Below are 15,410 nucleotides of genomic sequence, written 5' to 3'. Positions count from 1 at the left end.
CTGCTAACTTTAGGTTTGGATTGTTCTTGTTTTTCTAGTTCTTTAAGGCGCATTATTAGCTAAATTTTCTGATTAAGTAAAATATCATGTCTACTCCACATACAGACACTAATGGGAAATTTAGTTTGTAAAAGGTCATATCTATGTACGTAGTTAGAAATTCTTGCAAAGGAAAAAAGTGAATAAGATATTCTTGTGGTCATAATGGCAAAGAAAAGAGGACTTCTTCAGTTGGAAGTCGACTGAGCCTCACCAGTATCCTTCCTATGGTTAAGAACCCATGGGTGGATGGCTGCACCACGAAGTCATCCCCGTGCTGTCCCAACAACACCCCCCGACTCACACCCTGCAGCCTCATCACCACATCCCAGTGGTGCCAGCTCAGCAGCCCGTGGTCCCCCAGCAACCAATGATGCCAGCACTCCATGACTCCAATCCAACACCACCAGTCAAACATCCCAATGCCCGCCCAGCCACCATACCAGCCCCAGCCCGTTCAGCCGCAGCCACACCAGCCCATGCAGCCCCAGCCTCCTGTGCACCCCATGCATCCCCTGCCGCCACAGCCACCTTTGCCTCCGCTGTTCCCCATGCAGCACCTGCCCCCTATGGTTCCTCATCTGTCTCTGGAAGTGTGGCCAGCAACAGACAAGACCAAGCGGGAGGAAGTGGTGAGCATGCCTTGAAGCCACTATGGTACAAATCCACTGAATGCGGGACAGCAAAATTACCCCCGAGTTCTAAGTTCTCAAACCACCCACGGGTCACCGTCGCAGTAACTACAGTGTAGTGTGATCCTATTAGTCCAAGCGTATGTCGTAACTTTATATACAGACAGAAGTCTTTATGGTGGGTTTAAATTCTACAATTGCTGAATTCCTACCAGAATATATATTACTGAAACCCATTAATTTTTAGGGCAATATTACAAGGGTGTATCAATTCTCTTTACATTTCGAAGGTTTGACTAGCAAAAATAGGCTAGATTTACAGTGAAGATAAAAAAAAGAGGAAGGTAATTTTATAGAATGAGGGGGTGCAAATATTTGAACACACTACAAAAAAGATAGGTGAAAAATCTCTTTAAAGACCTAAAGGAAGATTACCTGTCTACAGTAGTTTTCAATGTAACTTGGATGGGGTTAAAGTAGACAAACTTTTAGATCACATTGCAAGGCTAGGATTAAGCTTTAACCAAAAAGTTGCTACAGTTTAGTGCAGAGCATTCTTCTGTTACAGGAAGCTCTTATAATGATAGGAATAGTCAAGATGACACTTATCCACATCAATAAATCCTCACTTCTGTGTATTTGACATTATGTGATTCTACTGTGTATGTGTATCCAAATGTTATTCCCACTTGTAAATCCTATTGATGATCTGCTGCTGAGAAGCAGAGAGTGGTGAGGTAGGAATTACCTGGATGAGGAACCAGGACACCAGGGTTTCAGTTCTGAATTTGCTCCCAAAGAGGAGGCAGTATTACTTGAGTTACTTCACATTTATGGGTGTTTTCCTTTCTTTAAAGTAGGGAAAATTGACTAAATCAGACAATTTTCAAGCCTCTGTCCAACTGTAAATACCACAGCTTCTCAATAAAAAATCAGTATATGTCATATATTGCTTCACAATTATGAGCATATTTATGGAGAATATATGGAACAGAATTTTTGAAAATTGTTTGATTCCCTAATAATGTGGTGCCTATCATTGATTATTCTACTCTAAGGTACATGTTCTGTCTTTGCATGGAAAAATAAATTTATCACTTTTATGTTAATAATTAACACCGTTAACTTTATAATGTGTTCACACTTTGCCAGAGGTATTTAAGCAAACATGATTTGGACAGGTAGTTTGAACTCTTTAAAATTCAGTTTGCTGCTGTGTAAAATTAGAGTACAAATATTGATAGTTTCTCAGAGTTGTTTTGCAGATAGTAAGATAACATGATGAGCTCGAAGCCTAGTATACAGGAACTATTCAATAAAAGGTAGCAATTGTTATTTCATTATCAAATAATAGGCTTTAAGTGTCATGAAGGTAGGGCCTAGTATCTAATGACAATGAGATGACAAACAACTTTGGAAATTATAGAGTTCAACTTTATGATCGTAAATTGTCTGATGAAACTGCAGCCGTGTATGTTATTGTGAATGTTTGTAAATCACTAAAAATCACTAGGAATGTTTCTACATGATCTTAATTGCTCCATTTGCTATTTTTTTTTTCAGGATTAAAAGATCAGATCATGACAGGAGAACTGAAGTAGACTTTTCAGTTGCTTTCAGGAATGTCACAAGCAAATGATGGATTTTGCCTACAATCACTTAGCAAATCCTGTAACTAAAAATGAGTTCTTCTAGCAGACAATAAAATATTTTAAAAAATCATTTATGTTTCTGTGTTGAACTAAACCTAAATTTTTACATCACTTGAGAGTACATATAAATGTGTATTTTTGAGTAAAGTAAGAACTGCACTTTGACACCTACAAACTGACTATTTGGCAGGCAAATAAGGACTATACTTATTTTTTAGGGAAAATGTAAATTATACTATCTCAAATCTTTTTAAAACATGCAAGTTTATATACCAGTTATTATAGCTGATAGAGTGGAAAATTATGAGATGTGAAATCACTGAAACTGAACCAAGTGATGGGAGGTTCAGAAGAAAAATTCTTTACGTTGAAAAAGATGAACTCCTGAAAAATGTTTATAGTACAAAACCAATTAGGACTTGGAAAACTGGCTTTATACTTCAGACCACATCAGTAATCAAAATCTGGTCTTTTGATATCATTTTATGGAAGAAAGGTTTTTAAAATTAAATTATGTGATATATACAACAATGTATAGAATTTAAAATTATTGAAGTAATACATTTTCTTAAGTAGCATTTTATTAATGGAAGTTGGCATGGAGAGTTGCAGTGATTTTATACACAAGTCATTTCTTTCACTTCATAATCTTTAGGATAATACATTGTATTGCACCATTCTCAAAATGTTAACAGATTCATAAAATGGACTCAAAACGAGCTTTCTTTCCCACTCATATTTATATTTGAATTCTTTTTTCCTCCTACACTCACACAGAATTATAAACAGTCTCACAGGGTTTATATTACACAGCACCCACAGGAACTTTATTCCAGTACCTTTATGATTAAGGCCCCTTAATCATTTTCTGGGTGAGTAAACATAACTTTACTGGCAGGGTGTCGATATTCAAACAAATAACTTAATCTGAAGGCATTTAGATTCAATACAAAAAAAGATAAGGAAACTTTTAATCTAATTGGCATGGGCCAATTCTAGTCAATTGAGTAGATATTTATTAAGCACCCTCTAGGGCAAGGGGCCACACCGTGCGCTGCTGAAAACAGTAAATCCCCATCCTCAAGGAACCTAAACTCAACCAAAGGGATAAAATAGCTCACAAACAATGATAAGAGAAGGCCAAATGGTATTAACTCTATGAGAGGAGCAGGGTTACCATGCTCTGGCACACATGGGGAACGTCACTGGTGGGCTGCTCAATGGCTTACGTCACCACGTCGTCCTCGTCCTCGCTGGCAGAGCTGGAATTAGTCTCAGCACCCAGCCTTCCATCTCCCCTCCCCAGAGAGTGCCCGTTCCTGCCTCCATGCACCACAGCATCAATTACCAGAACTCTAGTTCCCTCACCAGTGACTGGTTTACGGGTGGGTTGGGGAGGTAGCTGAACACTAAAGGAGGTGCAGGGAAAGTCTCCTAGGAGAGGAAGAGCTTCTGGAAAAAAGTTTCCTCTCTGTTTAAAACATTTATAAATACATGCTAAAAAAAAAAAAAAAGTGCCGTTTCATCTTTGGATCCATTTGTTTGAGTATGCCACTCCTGGAGCTGTGTCTGCTGTCTTGTGACCAGAAGGAGCAAGTGGAAAGATGGAAAGTCCCTAGGTTCTGGATGGCATCATCGTGCCCCTGAGTTATCCAATTCTGGGATCATCTTCCTAGATCTATGACACACTCCGCTTCGATGTTTGTGCTTTTCATTTGTGACATCAACTTCAGAACCTGCACCAGTTATGCCATGCCAGCAAACTGTCTCTCAGTGATGTATAGCTTATCTGGATAGGGCTAAAGAGAATTTTGGCAAGATTTTCCTGAACACAATCCTCTAGAAGATAGACAGATAATAGATATATACATTGTTATCACCGTCTGGAAGAATAAATACCCTCGCAGACTGATTTAGGAAATTTGGAAAAAAGTTTACTGCCGGCAGCTGGGACCATGCTAGCCAATTTAATCAGTACGGCCCTGAACCGTTTTCCTTCAAGGTTTTTATCTTAACATGCGTGGGCAAACTTTAAGCTTCAGATACAGTTTAGCCAGTGCAAGCAAGCCTTGAGTACATAAGCTAATTTTAAGGTTAACCTTTAGCAGTGTCTTTTCACCCGTTCCTCCCCCTCATTATTACTTCCTTGAATAAAAACAAAATGGATGTTTTTTTTATACAATATGGTGTTACTTGTGTTAACTTTAACTGGCAGCTAGTGACATCCTGTTAGGCACACAGGATGTTCTGCAAAAGTGAGCATAGCTGGCTTATAGAGGCTGAAATATGCAAGTTTCCACAGAGCATAAAACTTCCCATAAACACATGTATTAAAGAACCTTTGGCATAAGGGTCTTTATCACACCTGGGTATAAGGGCAGGAAGTGTAGTTGCCTGAGGAGGGGTCTTAGAAATGTAGCCTATTTCTCATCTACACAGGAAGGAGTCGAGAGCTGACAGCCTGTGGTTTTCTTGCTAACACAAGCACAAGCTTGTGACCACAGAGCTACAGAGTACAGAAATGTTCAACTGGTTTTTGCAACTGGGACAAAGATGGGTTTTCTCATGTTACTTGTAACATTCACCTTGGCTAACACTATCATTCCCCCCTTTTCTAGTGACTCTACGGAATCTTTGCTATGGGTTTGTGAGTACACCCTGGGCGGGAGGGGGGGGAGTAGTGATTAAATCAGATATGTTAAAAACAAGTGAATTAGGAAAGACTGCAGCAGTTAAGGGGTGTTATCAATCAGCGGCTTGCTTTCCTCGGGGATATTTCCCAAGTAAAAGTATAAACAGTGTGGGGGGTTTTAATAGTATAGTAGAACATTTGAGTTACAATGTGCAAGGCAACTAACCAAAGCATTTTGTGAGTCTTATCTTAGTTGGCTGGTTGGTAGGTTGGATGGTCCAGCATTCCTCTGGAGTCTCTTCTTCAGGAGCCGGTTTGGTGTGAGTCCAATGGATCTAGGAATCTTTTTTGGTCACTTTTTCTGTTGTTGGTGTGCTGAGGATCACTTGGTAGGTTCGTCCACCCAAGCTGGAGATATTTAGCAGTTAATTTTTGATGTGGACAAGGTCTCCAGGTTGAGGGCTGGCTTGATGTGGTTCCTGCTTGGGGGAAGAAGGATTAGTACTAAGTTTATTTCTGATTTCTGTGCAAACTTGCCAAAGGGCTTGAAGTTCCCCCAAGATGGGGGAAGGGAATTTTTGAGGACAAGTCTTGGTGGTAAGTTTAGGCAGCAAAGGTGGTGGCTGGCCAAAAAGGATTTATAAGGAGTGAATCCCTGTTTATAAGGGGAATTTCGGACCCTTAATAATGTAAAGGGAAGGAGGTCTACCCAATTCTCACCAGTTTCTAAGTGTAACTTAGTTAGGGTTTCTTAAGGGTTCTATTCATCTGCTCTACTTTTCTTGAACTTTTAGGTCTATATGTACAATGTAATTTCCAATCAATTCCCAGAGCATCAGCCAATTTTTGAGATATTTGTGCCGTGAAGGCAGGACCATTGTCAGACCTGATGGTTGAAGGAAGCCCGAATTTGGGAACAATTTTAAATAAAAAAATTTTAACTGTTATTGTGGCTGTTTCAGACTTGGTTGGGAATGTTTCGATCCACCCAGTATATGTGTTTACCAAAACAAGTAAATATTAGTAGCCATACCTTCCAGATGTAACTTCAGTGAAGTCAATTTCCCAGTGCTCTCTGGGAGAATTACCTATTTGTTGGGTCCCAGTCCATTGATGTGGAACTCGTTTGCTGTTCACTTCGGCACATAGGAGGCAATGCTGGGTTAATGACTCTATGATTTTAGAGGCATTGTTAAAGTCAAAAGATTGTTTCATTAGTTCAAGAAGCTTTGTTTTCCCCAAATGGGTGGCTTTATGGAGTTTATGGCCCAACCGTAGGGCCAGATGTTTGGGCAACCATAAAGTCTTATCCTTTGATTTGAACCGTCCAGTGTTTCTATCCTCTTGGAACCCTCGAGAAAGCGCCTTTTCCTTATTAAGTGATGAATAGGTTGGCTTTTCTGGTAATTGTGGCATTGGCAGTATTGGGGCCATTGTTGTTGTTCCAGTAGACTGCAAAGCCACTTTCTTTGCAATTTTGTAGGCAAAATTATTTCCTTTTGTTTTATTGGAGGTTTCTCTTTGATGGGCCTTGCAATGAATTATTGCAACTTTGGCTGGAAACCAAATGGCCTCTAGGAGTGCTAGAATTTCAGACACATTTTTGATAGATTTTCCCTCAGATGTGAATAAGCCTCTTTTTTTATATAAGGCCCCATGTACATGTACAGCGGCAAAAGCATACCTGCTGCTGGTGTGGATGTTCACCGTCTTGTCTTTGCTCAGTTGGAGGCCTTTTGTGTGGGCAATAAGTTAAGCTCGTTGTGCCAAACTTTGAGATCCAAATGCTTCTGCCCATAGCACATTTTCAGTGGTTACTATAGTTGCCCCTGCATAAGAAATTCCATTAATCATGAAACTGCTATTTGTGAAAAGAGTTAGTTCTGTCTCCCGGAGGGGAGTGTCTTTTAGGTCTGGCCGGGTGCCTTGGAATGTGACCAGAATCTCAAGGCAACTGTGCACAGGGGCAGGTTGAACAGGGTCGCTATCAGGCAGTAAGGTTGCCAGGTTGACAGTGACTGGACTGTGGAATTTGATGTGGTCTGGATCAAGCAATAGAGTCTGATAATGGGTTAGTCTGGCATCTGATATCCATCTGCCTGCTGGGGTTTTTAGGAGGGTCTTAACCCCATGGGGGGAAACAATGGTTAAAGTTTGTCCCAGAGTCAGTTTATTGGCTTCCTTGACTAGAAGTGCTGTAGCAGCAGTAGCCCGTAGGCACCATTGGGTCCAATTTTTGAGACAAATAGGCCACAGGTCTCTTCCAGCACCCCAAATCCTGCATTAGGATCCCCTTTGCTATTCCCCCTTTCTCGGCTATAAACAGGGTGAATGGCTTTTCGAGATTAGGCAGTGCCAAAGCTGGAGTCTGAGTGAGGGCTGTTTTTATGTTATCAAAATCCTGCTGCTGTGCCTCTGACCAATTTATCTGTTCTTCTGGTCCCTTTGTGGCTTCATATACGGGTTGTGCTACTTCAGCAAAATTGAGGATCCTTAATCGGCAATATCCAGCTGCCCTGAGAAATTCCCGGATCTGCCCTTTGGTCTCTGGCTTGGGTATGTTTAAGATAGTTTTTATGCGCTATGGTGATAATTTTCTGTTCTCATTATTTATAATATATTTCAGATAAGTCACTATTTGGGAACAAAGCTGAGCCTTTTTAAATTTTTTTTTTACAATAAAAGCTTTTGTAGTTTATGTTTTATATAGGGTGCTGACTGAGTTACAAATGCCAAATTAATTGCTCCCTTATTTTCAGGTACCTCTGGGTCTATGGGTGTATAGATTCGGTAGGCCTCTAGGAGTCGCTCAAGGAAAGCACTTGGCGACTCAGAAGGTTGCTGAGCTATTTTATTAACCTTAGACAAATGTAGGCTTCTGGGCTGCTGCTAGGACCTCATGGAGCAAAGTCTGGTGGAACCGCTCGAGATCTTCCTTACCTCTATTGGTGTTAGGGTCCCAATCATGGTGGGTATTGGGGAAGACAGTGGCCATTCTAATTCATAAAGGGTTTTGAGGACATGAGGGTTGGCGGAAGCTCCCAAGCCAGTCTCCCTTTTCTGGAAATAATGAAAATGAGTTAACATGGCCTGCAAGGGGGGTGGCTCCAAGGAGACCTTGGAGCAAAATTTTCCTATAGTCAGAATGAAGTTAAAGGGTGAACAGAAGAGGGCAACAGTGTACCACCAAAACAGTGTCAACAAATAATATTTTCCCTTGTGGCAGGAAATTAATCTAAAAGGCACACTGACTCAGTGAAGTCTCTAGAAAACAAGTTATTGACAAAAGGTGTAAAAATGCCAGGCAGAACTTTTCTGTGTTGGTACTATCCTTTGATGCACTGGAAATCAACCCTATAGTTAATAATAGGACAATCAATGTAATAAAACATAAAGATGTAGGATGGCAAATACTTATTATAGTGAAAACAAAGGAGAAAGAGGAAGAAACTGTGGAGGAAGAGAGGAGGGAAACTGGGGACAAAAAGACCTGGAATAAAATTGAAGAATTAGGTTATAGGGAAGCTTAAGGCACAAAGGATATCATACAGTCAGCAGAAATGGGAAATTACTTCTAGTTGATGTCGGTTTCATAAAAAGGGAGGACAACTGGCCAGGACAAGACAGACAACTGAACAAAATACAACAACACAGTGACTGAAAACAAACCAGTTTCTAAAATCTAGACAAACAATAGACACACCGAAATTTATTGAACCAAATGGGCCTAATAGACCCCCAACGGATCGCAACGACTTCTCATTGGACCCTGGGAGGAGGCGTTTGCAACTGTGTCCAGTCTAGCCTCCCTCCCCCAAAGAGTTGACTCACCCAAGTCCAATGGCGCCACTAAAAGTTCTTTACTTCTGGGGCTAAGGAAAGTCTTCTCAGGAATTCCCCCCTAGAGGTTCAGGTAGTCCTGTGAACCTTAGGGTCGGTTTCAAAGGGGTAAAAAGACGATCCCAGACAAGCCCCTAATACAGCCTGTGGTTTTCTTGCTAACCCAAGCACAAGCTTGTGACCACAGAGCTACAGAGTACTGAAATATTCAACTGTTTTTTGCAACTTGGACAAAGATGGGTTTTCTCATGTTACTTGTAACATTCACCTTGGCTAACACTATCAAGATAAATGATAGATACATACATCATGGTGTATGCTCCAAAATATATGCCTCTGCCCTTTGCCTTCCAAAGCTCATGAAAATACTACCATTGCATTTACTCTTACTGAGAAACATTTTAAGGGTGTCAGGCATGATATTTCTTGGAGGCTGTGATATAGGAAATAACACAATCTTTAGCGTCCGACTGGGGCTGCTCTCAATTTTCTGATTTAAGAGGGTTCTCTGCTTGGGAAAGTCATCGACAAAATAATTCTCATTCTCTCCACACACACATATAAACATAATGAAATTTACATTTTGAATTACATGGAAAATGTTAGGCTTTGAACTCTGAAGATATATTCACTATGGACTGATCGATATGTACTTCGTACGTTAATTTTATAAGAAACTGAAACTTATCTATTAAAATGCCCAAACACGCTTCTTATGTAATCTTTTTCATGGTGGTCATCTATAATGTACATTGTTCTACCACATTAAACAATGTGAATTAATCACATTATAGCATCTTATTGATGGTCCAGAGTTAGACTTGCGAACACCCATCATCAAGGCATTTTGTCTTGGAAATTCAGAGGAAAAAGTTTCTTATGCCTGTTTTAAATTTTCTAGCAGTTTTCTCTCATTCTAACTGTTCCTTTTTGTTCTTGGCTACCACTTCTTTTCGTTAATATATACTTACATCTAAAAAGCAGTTTATTTTGTATTCATATTCTCTCTAACAAATAAGTGCATTGGATTTGGGATTGCTATTCTGGAATTTCCACAGTCACTTGGAAACTATTTTATTTTCTGAGTCCCCAACTTTGGCAGATGACTGCAGCTCACAAAATTCTGACATGTAAATGTGTGTGGCGATTACCACATAGTGAAACATAAGGTGATGCAAATTGAATAAAACAGAGCGTTTCTAGTTCATAAAAACCCAGGCTTAGTGAACTGGCCAGTATTGTGCACATTTTAGTTAAATATGGAAGAAAATCACTAGCTACTAATGACCAAAACTAAAAGTCCAGGCTGAAATAAATGGCAATATTGATCATAAATATACTAATATATTTCAACAGATCTATAGAATACTTAAATCAGTAAAAAAGTATTAGTAGATTATTTACAAAATTATGCTATGTCTTTGACATTACACTAAATAGACAGATAAACTGTTAAAAACCAGAGTTGAGCAAACTGCCTCAAAGAAACACTTAACTCACCATAACCACTCCTATGTCACTAATAAATGTGAAATTTGCTCTGTTCTTCTTCACTCTTTGTTGGTGAGGTTAATGTGTATAATTTTTTCCAGGGTACAAATACATGTCCATGAATTATCCTAAGACAGTCATCAAAATGCACAGAAAAATATGTGCAAAGATGTTAATTACAGCATTGCTTATATCAAGAAAAAATTGGACCTCACTTAAGTTTTTCATATCCTTCTGAAGGAATACTGTGATTTAAAACAAAGATAAATCTTCTGTGTTTTAGAAGAAAATTTATTAGTGGGGGAAGTTTGATTAAAAAAAAAAAACAAGAACAATACCATAACATATGTGAATATTATAAATGTCTGTATAGGGGCTAAGGGAAAGCTTTCTCTAAGTCCCTGAAAGTTCACTAAAAATCCCTGACAAACTCAGATTCATGTGAAGAAAAGGCATAACAAATTTTAGTTTAACATGAATAGCAGGAGGAAATCATAGAATGATTGCCCAATAAACCAGTGTGGGTATTGGAGTAAATTATTCTTAGGTGGGTGCAATGGACCTGGAGAATACACAATGGCACAGGACAAAGTATATTTGACCACAGAGCAGACAATGACTGGTATGACTCTCTTTAAAATACTGAATGGGACCAAAGTAGAAGACAACAGTCTGTGACAAAAGTTAATACACAAACGGGTGTGTTGGTGAACCCAAGTCTTTCTTCCTGGAATATGGGTTAATTAATGAAGACTTAGGGAAAGGATCAGAAGTAATTATCTTCTATGGTGGGCCTAGACTTCAGGCAGATGAGGGAACAGCTTCATCCTGAGCTTTAGAGAGTGACAGGATTGAGGGATGGTCATGGGGGTTCTCTTCTTGCACACACACACAAAAACATACACAGAAACAAACTAGGATGGAGAGGTAGCCATTTGTACGAAGATCCAATTTTTCTACAGTAAAAATGAATTACTTCTGTAATCAAAAACAAACTAATTTTGAAAAAGTTTTGTTCTCCTCTTTTCCTGCTTCAGTCCAGACACAACTTCTGCTTATAGATCCTTTTTTTTTTTTTCTTAAAAAGATGACCGGTAAGGGGATCTTAACCCTTGACTTGGTGTTGTCAGCACCACGCTCAGCCAGTGAGTGAACCGGCCATCCCTACATGGGATCCGAACCCGGGGCCTTGGTGTTATCAGCACCACACTCTCCCGAGTGAGCCACAGGCTGGCCCGTGCTTATAGATCCTTTTGATGGAAGCTTTGGATTTTGATGTGTCCCCTCCAGGAAAATACTAAATAGAGATCAGTTTATGTGTACTTGATTTGTTATAGAAGCATTTTGACCTAAGAAGGGTGAAGGGTAAAAAGAACAGGCTTTAGCAGGAACAAAAGTGTACAGTACAATCCAAACAACAAAGAAGAGATGAGCATCACAAAGTGAAGGAAGAACGATTAGAAATAACACAAATAAAACAAAACAGGGAAATAATAGTTAAGGCTGTTCCTGCTGAAATTCTATTGGAGGGTGACTGGATTCAAAGCTCAGTCAGGTCACAGGCAGAGCACAATGTCTAGGCTGCTCAAAACCTTCAGTACTTGGGGGATTGCATTGACTTTTCATATTAAATGAGTTCTCTTTTGATTTAAATAAATGTCTGAATTATTGCTGATGTAAAACTCATGAATTATCTAATTTCACATTTTGGTTTTCAACTGGGTATAATGTACCTTTTTCTGTCCTATGTTTAATGACAGTAGGTCTGAATCATATTGAGGTCAACCTCAATAAGTAACCTCAATAAATAACAATTCCAATTAACCAGAAAATGCTCACAATTCACTTATTATAAACGGCAAAGGAAAAAATGAACTAACAAATTAATTTCCAGGCCATATTTCCATAACCACCTACATGATTGCATGCTTTGAGGATGAAGTTTCAGAGAATTACCTGGAAGTAATCTTCACTTATCAAAGACAATATTAGTTACCATATTTTCCAAATCAAAATTCAGATATGGAAGGTGATAATGCAATGACATATTTCAAACCAGACATATATTGTAACTGGTAATTATACTGTTTATCTGCATTGTCCAATATGGTAGTCCTATGAAGCTATTTAAATTTAAGTGAAATAAAATTAATAAAATTAATTTGGTTCCTCAGCTGGCACATTTTAAGTGCTAAATAACCAAGTGGAGGTAATGGCTACCATATTGGACCACACAGATACAGAAAATTTCCATCATCACTGAGAGTTTTAGTAAACAGTGGCACTCTATTCAGTACTTCCTGAGATGTAAGAATAGTTCCTATCAATTCAAAGATTTTTTTAAAAGATGAAACAGAACAGATTTGCTGGTTGAAAGTGGAAATCTCAACACTAATAACACATTATTTCCCAAGCATGCCAGTTCTCATGATCTTACTGAGAATTTTCAAAGAACTGTAAAAGTGCCGATCTCTTCCCTAAACTGCACACACAGAAATATCTTCCTCTCTAGTTTTCTTCCAGAACAACTGAACCCAGAGTTCAAATAAATGAATTTTTCTACTTTTCTGAGAAACTATTTTAGCACCAAAGAAATAGCTGTTTATTTTCAGGCCTTTACCAATCACATCCATACTGAAGGGAGCAGGCGAGTTCTGCCCTTGACCTAGGATTCACTGGGGAAGGGTCAAATTTTAAGTTGATTAAAAGATAAAAGTAAGAAAAAAATTTTTTCCATCTCTCAGAATGACTCACTGCCTACAAAGATCAGAAATTATTTACATTCTTGAAGACAGAATAGCCACAAAAATTCCTTGAATTGTTTAAGTCAAGTGAACAGATATGATGCAGGGGAGAGGAGGGGTAGAGAAGAATGGGTAAAGGGGCATAAAAATCAACTACAGTGTATTTTGAGAAGTTAAATAAAAAAAAGAAAATATTTACATTCTTTTCTATTTTGTGCTTCAGACGAACAGCATGACATACAAAAGGTGGATGAGCACACTTGCACAAACACACACAGAAACTTGCACACATTCTCACACGCACACATGCTGACTGGTTTCCCTGTAGCAAAAGGACACGTGGAGACACGTACCATTTGAGCAACTTCAAATTTTAAATAAAAATTCTCTCCATTCCAGTCATTTGGAAAATATATGTCTATAGGTTAGTTATTATCATCAACTGGCATTATACTTCTTCCATTCAATAAAAAATTCTATCAAGGAAAAAAAGGTCAAGTCACTCATTTTATTTGAAAGCAATGTCAAGTCAGTGACTGCTTCCACAACCCCACACAAAATGAAGATACAGATTTTCTTTTAAATCTTAAATTTTTCCCTTATTAGTAAACAATAGCTGAAAATGCCAAGACTGAGTTTAAGACCAAGATGTAAAGAATATAAAATAACAGGAATCTGTATTAGTTAAAAAAAAAAAAAAAAAAAAAAAAAAAAAAAAAAAAAAAAAAAAAAAAAAAAAAAAAAAAAAACCAAAACCTAAGACGTCCTACTGTGAAGAGCTTAACATGGAATCTCAAGAAAAAAATGGTTTCAACCAATTTCCTATATTTGCAGAACATAGTGGCATCTAGTCCTGGTACATATTACTTTAATAAAATAGTCATCAGCCTATGCTTGTTGTGAATCCTTGTTTACTTTTTGTGTGTATGTGTAATTTGGCTTCTAATTCCATTTGTTCTTATTTGATTGGGAGCTATGCCAGTAGGGATTATTGGCTGATATTTAGTTATTCAGAAATACTTCCCTCTTATGAGTAAGGACATGCAGTATTTCTCCCCCTGTACCTGGCTTATTTCACTTAACATAATTATGTCCAAGCTCATCCGTGTTGCTGCAAATGGCAGAATTTCATTATTTTTTATGCCTATGTAGTATTCCATTGTGTATATATACCACATTTTCCTTATCCAGCCAGCTGTTCTTGGACATTTAGGTTGGTTACAACTCTTGGCTACTGTAAATAGAGCTTCAGTATACATGGGAGTGCAGGTGTCCCATCAACATGATGATTTCCATTCCTTTGGGTATATACCCAGCAGTGAGATTGCTAGGTCATATGGTGGTTCTGTCTGTAGTTGTTTGAGAAACCTCCATACTGTTTTCTATAGTGGCTGTGCCAATTTACATTCCCATTAATGGTGTAGAAGAGTTTCCCTTTTCTCTACATCCTCACCAGCATTTGTTGTTCTCTTTTGATAATAGCCAGTGTAGCTGGGGTGAGATGATACCTCAATGTGGTTTTGACTTGCATTTCCCTGACGCTGAGTGATGTTGAGCATTTTTTTATGTGTCTGTTGGCTATTCTGTCACTCATAAGTGGTAGCTATAACAAAGCAATAAAAGAAAGAAAGAAAGGAAGGAATAATCACAATAATACACTGAATTTTCAAAAAACAAACAAACAAGAACTGTGGTTATTAGAGGTGGAAAGCGGGGAGAAGGGTTAGTAAGAAATTAGTTAAGGGTCACAAAGAATGGCTATGTTTCATGAAGTGAATGTACTAAATATCCTGATTTGATCACCACATATTGTAGACATGTATTGATATTCAAATATATATCCTCACAAATATATATATAACCAATTCTATTTCAATAAAAAACTGTCAAAGAAAAAACAAACAAACAAACACTTCCCTGCTGGGAAGAATCTATCTGGCCTCATGCAAAACATCTGGTTCTTCTAGAAGATAAAAACTAATTGAGGAATAAAACTGGGTGATGGTTTTGAGGTGGAAAGAAGCCGAGAGAAGTAAGGAGTCTCAAAACATTTACAATAAATCATGCCTCATTCCTCTGTCAAAAATATCCAAATCAATAAAGCCCCTTTATGAAATATCATTGTCCTGGGGTCAGCAGAAAACATCCTAGGGTCCAGACATTGCCAAATGTTCCCAGGAGGCACAATTGTCTCTGGTTGAGAACCACTCCTAGAGGAAAACTGTGTGATTGAGGAATTCATATTTGGCAATAGCTGAACTGTGATCACTACCACAGCTCCAAGGGAAGGTTCTGAGTAGGGAGTCACTGTACACAGCTGCTAAGTCCTAGAGAGAAGGTGAGATGAAGACAGAGCCCCCCCACAATCAATCATCTGAAC

At 38.5% G+C, this 15,410-nt stretch overlaps 1 pseudogene; it reads left to right on the top strand.

Annotated features, from left to right (window-relative positions):
- LOC103604051 overlaps nt 1-2,372 on the top strand; it is a 7,261-nt pseudogene extending 4,889 nt beyond the window's left edge.
- The last annotated feature ends 13,038 nt before the right edge of the window (nt 2,373-15,410 follow it).

The sequence above is a fragment of the Galeopterus variegatus genome, unplaced genomic scaffold (assembly GCF_000696425.1).
Source record: "Galeopterus variegatus unplaced genomic scaffold, G_variegatus-3.0.2 Scaffold4939, whole genome shotgun sequence".
NCBI lineage: Eukaryota > Metazoa > Chordata > Mammalia > Dermoptera > Cynocephalidae > Galeopterus > Galeopterus variegatus.
This window is presented reverse-complemented; position numbering and strand designations above follow the sequence as displayed.